We start from the raw sequence: 9,131 nt of genomic DNA, 5'->3' as shown, positions 1-9,131 counted from the left end.
TTGATAGAAGCAGTGAAAAACCTAATTTACTGGAATGTAACAGTGTAAAACTCGATTAGGCAAAATGGTATCATTATTACCTACGGTTCAATCGTAGAGGAGCTGATCTTGAACCGATGGGCTTTCAAGTTGAACTGAGCGTAGCGAGGGAAGCAAGGAGTCGAGCAGGGAAATGAAAACGAAAAAGGTCTTTGGAAGATGACTACTGCCAAAGTGGTAGATTATTTAAAGAAAATATCGAAAGAGTACTTACTTTTTTATCACTCGAAAGTGCTCAATTCTGTCAATAGAACATTTAGGGGTGTTAGGGTTCGCCGATGAAGCAAAATGAAGAGGGAGCCTAAAATTTGGGATTTTTATCTAAGTTTGCGGTGTTTTCGAAAAAACACCTCTATAGTGCAACTCTATAGCGACGTTTAATTAACAAACGCCACTATAGGTTACACCTATTGTGGCGTTTGTACAAAAACCCCGCTAAAGTATAAATATTTTACAGCGTTTGTTATCTAAACGCCACTATAGATTGCACCTATTACGGCGTTTGTATAAAAATGCCGCTAAAGTACAAATATTTTTGCGACATTTCTTGAAAAAACACCACTATATAGTAAACCTATTACGGCGTTTTTATATAAACGTCGTAAAATTCAGGTATATAGCGGCGTTTTTTATACAAACGCCGCTAATTACCTTTATTTTTTATTACTTGAATTTAAATATTACATTTATGCTCTACATAAACTAAAGTTATCATGTAGTTTTATCTAATTACCAACAACCATACATTTTAATTAAGACAAAAGTTATGCATAAAAATACTTAACAACAGAATACATTAAAATTTAGAAACATTAAAGTCATGCATAAACAGTCTTACCATATTGTTCACTAGAATTTATTCTTCATTGCTCCTTCATGGAGAAAGGACGTAAGAAATCTGTTTTCCTTGTTTGACGACGCATCGTTAAGTTTTTCCTCCGTGTAAACTCTATATGGAGAAACTCTTCATTCATTTCACCAAATAAATCCCGTACATCCGGTTCACCAATAAGACTCCTTGTGCGCTGCAATGCTTCACTCGAAACAGATAACGACCTTCCACCTACAGTATGAAACTTGATTGGAGGTGGCTTTGGAACTAAATCAAACATTAAAAAAAATTAAAATAGAAGATAGAAAAGTTTACTTGGAGTATCAGTAGAGGCAATGTCGTTTTCATTGAGGATATATATTGCTTTTGCAATTGAAGATTCTTTTAACGCCACAGAGTTAGCAATTTCGGTTCTAAACATCGGGTATTTATCCACTTCTCTATCATCGTTCTTAATAAGCTTTGAACATCTTGCATGCATGTGATCTATGAAATTTGAGATTACAAAATAAAAATATAGCGACATAAACTTTCAGCGATTAATTATTACCTTCAAGTAGGAGATCGGCCATGGAAAGGTATTTTGCAATAGGAGGGCCTTTATGGTCATCATCGAGTTTTGACGGCAAGTTCGGACTGATAGCCTCCCAACGATAATTTGATCCATCGTCAGAGCAAAGACGCCACGTGGACATTCCGACAATAATTTGTCTTATTGAATACAACACCTGCTCTTTGTACCACAACCATTTGTTCACGTTTTGAAAAGCTATTATTTTCCTAGTCGAAAGCTATTATTTTTCTATTCGAAAGCAGAAAAACACTGCTGATCCCAAGCAGTAAACCAATAAAACAATATGTATAGATATTCTTTTCCTATTCGAAAGCTATTATTTTTCTCCATTATGTTAGCTTTCTGGGTTTTCCCCATTTTTAGAATACCAACAAAAAATAAATGAAAAAGTTTTGTAGTCAGAGAAGAGATCAAACCGTGCAATCGTGAGATAACTGTTCGCCGGTGAGAGGGCAGATTTGGTCGCCGGGACAGACAGAAGATGACGACTTCTGGAATCGTATGAGAGTTGTTGTTGTACCAGAGAAAACCCTTTTAGGGAAGCAGCATTGAAATGATTTTAGGAATCAGGCAGGAGAAAAGGATGGAGCATATATTGACCCTTTGGCGACGTTTATTAAACAAACGCCACTGTATTACATGTTTTTACGACATTTTTATAAAAACACCACTATAAACAAACATATTGCGGCGTTTGTTTGATAAAAGCTACTAAATTACTTCTCTATAGCATCGTTTGTTGGAAAAAGGCCACTATAAACAACCCTGTTGTGGCATTTTTATACAAACGCCGCTAAATTACTACTCTATTACGGCGTTAGTTGAAAAAACGCCACTATAAACAACTCTATTCCGGCGTTTGAACTATAAACGCCGCTAAAGTATCATTTCGTGGCGTTTGGATGGTAAACACCGTTACATGCTTAAATTTTATGGCGTTTACCTTAAAAACGCCACTATAGAACACTTTTGATGTAGTGGTAGCCATTGATATCATTTCTTTAACTGAGTTCACCATCGCACTATGCTCATTGCTTCGATTAATCACGTTGGATATTATCTCCAAACTCAAAATACCATATATTATTCATCTGCTAACCACATGGAAACAGAAAATGAAAGACATTAAATTAACAATTATCTCCATAAGGTACCCGATATTGATCACAAAATCAATTAGAAGTGATTTGATCGATTGCTTACAAAATTAATCTTAAAAACACTTGCTCGTGTCATCCTCATCGTTTCACTTTTACCATTGAAAACACCCTTTCCACTTATGATTAAACCATTAAGGTTTTGGAAGTTGATCCAATCTTGGGCAATAATAGTTCCGAAGACACTAACCATCAGAGGAGGTTCAACGCAACACGAACCGAAAAATGTCATCGATCCTAACACGAATTCTCTTTTGGAGATCAGTAACATTGTCTTCCCTGCATGATTGCAGGTTTCTGTGAATACTCCGATGAAATTAATGGAGCTGAGGACTTTCCATCAACCTTGGCATCAAAGCCTAACACATTAAAAACTTTAACAACGGTAGGGCAGTGTCGATGGTGATTGATTTAGCTAGTTTCATGCCTTTATAGGGATCGAACTGGGCCAACACTAGAAAATCAGAAAGAACTAAGCCAAGAACAAGAATGACAATTATTCCCACTGACCCCACTGTTGTCATGTTGAATCTCAGGCCTTTATTGATTATTATTATTCTTTTTATTTTTATTGATTGAAATGTTGATGAGCCTTGAATAGAGAGGTTAATTTTGTAAGCTTCCTGCAAAACATCTGCTGATTACTTCGTTATTCATAAGGTTTAAAGATTGAACTCTCACCATTACTGTTATTTGTGGATGAGCTAAATGGACATGCTTTTCAATTAATGATAGGTTGCTTGTTTCTGTTTATTGAAGCATTGAGCATAATGCGATGGTGAACTCAGTTAAAGATATGATATCAATGGTTACCTTCTACAGCCAAAAATTGGATGGAGAAATGGGTCTTTCACTAAGCCTGATTTCTCTACAAACTCCACCGTTGTTTGGGAGGGACAAGAGGCGTTGATGATTACTAGATCTTTTTTTTACTGAAATTAACGTTTTTGTTGTCGTAAGTAAAAATATTAGTAAAGTAGTAAGAAAAAACACGTGTCAAAAAGTGATAAGTGAGGCACAATTACGGGCATGAGAAAAGAGCAGACGAATTTTGTTCCACAAATAATATAGATATATGTTGTCTAAAAATTAAATTAAATAAAAAAAAGTTTTGTGTGAAAATTTTAACCGCGCTCATTTTTTTCAATGTTGTTTTCTATTCTACAGGCTTAAATATTTTTGTAATCGTGGGTGCTTAAACAAAATATTTCTAAGAATAACAATAATTTCTTTAATCATTAAGATTGTTTGATTCATACTTAAATTTTATTTTTTTTATTTTCCATTATCAATATTAATTTTAATTAATTGTCGGTCATTGATTTTTCTTATTTTTTTTTTAATTTTCAATAATTTGAGTTACATATTTATTTAATTATTATTTTCTTTTTTTATATAAAATTGGTGAATGATTTTATTCGTTCTTGTAATATGTTCTTTGTCTAATCTTGTAGTACATTTTTTTAGGATTAAATTTGGCATCAGCTCTCTAAATCTAAATGGTATTTGTTTAGTTATCATGTTAATCTATCCCTCGGGTTTAATATTAGCAGACATTCACAATCATCAAAGATATGTCATGATTAAGTTGTTGTAATGTTAATTTGTCAACAAGATATTATTGTTTTACACATTTTATGTTAATATTGATAGTGTTATTCATCCCTATTAATAGTGGTGTTTGTTCATATCTATTATTTTTATGAATTGTTTGATTGTGTTTCTATCATCATCTTGTATTATTATTTTTATTCTTAGGTGATTAATGTGTATATTTCATTAAGTTTTAGAGAAAATTATATGTTTATGTAATTAGTTTATTTTTATTTTTCAAATACTTATTATATTTTTATTTTAAAAAATTAACTATTACTATTACTTGAAAAATAAAATAAAATCAAACTAATTTGATGGCTTGTCAATTTGCCAAAAAAGAAATTTTCCTTGGCAGCTTTCAAGTGTTGTTGATTTGGGTTCGGTCTGTAAAATTCATGGTCCAAAGTTGGTGAGTATGTATTTTTTGTGTAACCTTAGGCCCATAAAAAGAAATTAGGCTCCCACACTCCTGGTAACTAGGGATGGGCATCTAACCCGAACCCGACCCGATCGGGTTGGATTTTTCTAAAAAAAAATTCGGGTTCGGGTCGGGTTTTTTTAATGTGGTGTTCGGGTCGGGTCGGGTTGGGTGAAAAACTAATTTTGTCGGGTCAAGTCGGGTCACAGGTGGAGGTCCCCTTCTTCTCGGGTCGGGTCAGGTGGACCAAAAATCCGACCCAACCCGACCCATGCCCATCCCTACTGGTAACTATATTGTTCGAATTCAGGTCTTTAAAGAATAACAATTATTCTTTTATCTGGGTTTGCGTTAAAGAAATCTATGTTTTTAGATAACAAATAAATACAATTATAAGAATAAATTTATTGATTGATACGACTCTCTTAAATAAAATTTAAATAGATAAGTAATACAAAAAATCAAACATGAAATTTCATAAATTTAAAAATAAAATTAAAGTATTTAAAATTTTGATGAGCTTTATAATTTAAATATGTATATAACTTTATAAATATATATGAATTTTTATATATTATATAGTATAATATATATTCACATTTCGTAACTATCAAACAATATTTTTTAAAAAAGTTGAATACAAATTCTTCATTTAAAATACAACATACTTAAATATTATACGTAAAATGTTAATAGAATTTTAAATATATTTTAATTTGATAAATAAATTTTTACTTTTTTTATGAATCTTATTTTCGTAGTATTGTTTTATATAATGTAATAAAAAAAGAATTTACTCGTATAAAAGAAAAAAAACATTATTTCTTCAACTAGTGTGTTTGTTAAATACTCAATGAAAAAAAAAACGTTTAGATCACCTGACAATTTTAAAAAGACGTTTAAGGCATCCGATGATTGTTGAATCGCAGGATTATCGATTCTTGTAATCTCTATGAAGATTAACAGCTCGACTACATAAATTTTAGAAAAGATATTACATCTTCTATAAATCTTTTTAAAAATATTATATCTTTCATATATCTTTCTAAAAGTATAATATAATTTACCTATTTTTTTATTGATATCGCGACATCCACGTTATCTTAAGAATTAATTTCTTCAACACCTAAATTAAATAAAAAATAAATAAAGTTGCTATCTCAGCAAAATTGCCCTATTTTCATTGCTTATTAAATACTTCGGACATACAAAATACAGTTGTAAATTCTAAGACCCGCTGTTTCAAGCTCGTGTTCAGCATGTTACAATTTTTTTCTTTTCTTATCGGCGCATAAATAGAGATGGCATACAGGTAAAGTTTGGTGAGTTTTACATTGTACTCGTTCTAATTGGAGTGAGAATTGGTATAAATTTAGTGTGTAGTAAGTAGGTAATGATGTAAAAAGTTATATCCGCTGTGAATAGTGGGTAAATGATGTGTTTGAGACCTTACACGCTCCGTATCTGCCCTCCTCATATTTGTCCGCCCTATATATGTGTGCCTATTAATACCTCACCATATAAATTTTGTACTATTATGAATTTAGATATAATTCTAAAGACTATTTTGTAAATTTTAAGATTTTATAGGACATGATTTATAATTTAATCAACTATTAGAGTATAAATATTTTTAGAATTGAAGATCGTTATTTTTCCTATATCAAATTGACGGGTATGGACGAGTACAATCTGGTACACAGAGACATGAGATGAGTGGTAGGTATCTAATTAAATAATGAGTGTGATGATGAATTTAAAAATATATCATGTGAGTAGGTATAAATTTAAAAATTTTACCTATCAAGAATGATAAATAAGTGGTGGATATAAAAATATTAAATAAATATAAGAATAATAAAAGAGATATCCATATTCGTCCCGCCCGATTACCGCCCTTACCCACAAATTACTTATTCAGCGCGTGATTTAAATGGGCCTATAACTGAATCAACGGCAATACTTTCTTTCCCACAGTTATAATTGTATAATTCAATTTATCATCAGTAATAATTTATACTTCATACATTTGTTATTAAGGAGAATACCGGACTAGGAAGGGAGTAAGAGGTTTCTTTCATGCTAAAACCAGTGGTAAATCTCATCAAAGGGCACCATCTATTATGTAACTATTCAACAAAATTCCTTCTTTGTAAAGTCTTACATATCAGTTTTTCATAACTTTTCTTCTTCTTTTATGCTATATGGTTTGTTTTTAAGTTAGATTGGATAAGCTATTTCTGGGGTTTGTCTCTTTTGTGAATCATCAATTTCTGCAGGCTGTAAATACTTCATTTCTATTAGTTATATGGTGTGGTTATTATGGATTTCTGGTTTTCTTATTGGATTAGGATCAACAAAATAGATTTTCTTTAGAGCTCTATTCATGATACCGTTATTTTCCTTTTCACTTTTTATTTTCTAGATATAATTTTCTATCCCAGTGGGACTTTTGTTTGATTTAGATTCATCTAATTTGTATCCTGATAGGCCAAAATGGTATATAAATAGAGAGCTAAAAGTTATTTATCTTCGGTGGGTAGGAATTTAAGTTTGGATCATTACAAGTTTATTATAGGTGAATTACGATGAAGTCTTGGAATGAATTTGTGTAAAGGGGAAACTGTGTTTTTGTTTTAGGTGCATCAGCAATCACTGAAAATAAATTATTCGTTTGCTTTGTGTGTGTGAAAGAACAAGCGACCAACTTGGAATAGACTTTTTGAAGTTTCGATTGGGATCCAAATGTTTAAGTTCTTCAATTCACTAGTAAATCCATTTGATGCAAAAGAGAATCATGAAATTCCTAGCTTAAACAAGATCTTTTGGGTGGTCTTCAAGGATTTAGATTGTTATGGTTTGAGAGAAAGATGCAAAGGATTCGGTTGTCATCCCCAAAATTTGGATGACGTTGTCCCCAAAATTTAGATTAGCTAGGGAATTTGCAGATGACATTGTCCCCAAAATTTAGATTAACTGTGGTTCCATCTTCATTGTTGAATCCCTCGTCAGATTACGAGTCGTCTCTTTAAGGAGAACCAGCTATTCCAGGTCTTTCAGATGATGTGACCATTAATTGTCTCCTTCAGGCTTCCGGTTGAGAGCCTTGCAGCTTGCAAAACTGTATGCAAGCGATGACATCTTCTGCTTGATAATAAAGAGCGGTTCTTCAGCCAAAGGAATGAACTAGGTTTCAAATAACCTTGGCTATTTGTATTCACCTTCCACAGATGCACTGGATACATACAATGGAAGGTTCTTGATCTTGTCCACTTTACTTGGCATACAATCCCAACGATGCCTTGCAAAGACAGTTTGCCCCCATTGTTTCAGATGTGTTTCAATTCCGCGCGAGGGTTCTCTCTTTGTTTGTGGGGGTATGTTCTCTGATGTTCATTGCCCCCTTGGTGTTGAATTATGAGATCCAAAACACCGTTGGAGTGTGATGAATAGTATAAATACTGCTAAATCATTTTTTGCTAGTGAAGTGATTAATGGTATGATATATGTAGCTGGTGGAAACAGTGGAGATCTTTTTGAGCTCGACTCAGCCGAGGTTTTAAATCCTCCAAAGGGAAGTTGAGACCCCATTGAAAGCATTGGGACCAATATGGCATCCTATGATTCTGCAGTTCTAGACGGTAAGCTTCTTGTCATAGAAGGCTGGCTGTGGCCATTCTTTGTTTCTCTCCGGGGTCAGGTTTATGATCCGAGAAATAATCATTGGGAGAGTATGGCTGTGGGATTGAGAGAAGGCTAGACTGGCTCGAGTGTGGTGATCCATGGGCTCTTATTTGTGGTTTTTGAGCTTGAAAGAATGAAGCTTAAGATTTATGATCCAAATAGTGATTCCTGGGAAGCAATAGAAGGCCTCCACTACCGGAGCAGATATACAAACCTTTTGCTGTCAGTTCATGCGATGACAGAGTATGTTGTGGGTCACAACCTCATGTTGCTGTGGGCTATATTTCGAGCCTGAATCAAACATGCAGCTATGAGAAGTGTGGCTTCGGTGGCATGTTATTGACGCCCCAGAACGCTTATCTGACTTGACACCTTCAAGTTCAAAAGTTCTGTTTGCTTAGCTTCTTTGAAGCATCACATGTTGTGTCTTGTATGTTGTTCAATAAGTCGTAATTACACAAAATTACAAATGTACAGTTGGAATGATTGTTATCTATTAGTAACCTGAAAATCAAATATATCACATCTATCATACTTAAATTTCTGGAAATTTCCTGTTTTTCTTTTGCGAATGTTGTGCATAACATATTGACTGAAATATACACTGATGTTGAAGGAAAAGTTTCTGCTTTAAGCTTAAACCAAGGTATAACTATGTTTGAGATTCCAGGGTAGTCCTTAGAAGAATTTGTTCAACACTTTTTCTACAGCGGTAAGAGAACCAACTTCACATTATCTTACAAGGAAGCTAATTACTCATAAAGGATCATCGTGAAGTATGGGGAAGAAAGTCGATTATGATGTGATTTTATTATGATTTTGACTGGTGCA

The 9,131-nt window shown here is 33.2% G+C and overlaps 1 pseudogene; it reads left to right on the top strand.

Annotated features, from left to right (window-relative positions):
• Nucleotides 1-1,441: 1,441 nt before the first annotated feature.
• Nucleotides 1,442-8,772, top strand: LOC120216976 (annotated as a pseudogene).
• The last annotated feature ends 359 nt before the right edge of the window (nucleotides 8,773-9,131 follow it).

This window comes from Hibiscus syriacus, unplaced genomic scaffold (assembly GCF_006381635.1).
Source record: "Hibiscus syriacus cultivar Baekdansim isolate YM2019G1 unplaced genomic scaffold, ASM638163v2 tig00110174_pilon, whole genome shotgun sequence".
Classification (NCBI taxonomy): Eukaryota; Viridiplantae; Streptophyta; class Magnoliopsida; order Malvales; family Malvaceae; genus Hibiscus; species Hibiscus syriacus.
This window is presented reverse-complemented; position numbering and strand designations above follow the sequence as displayed.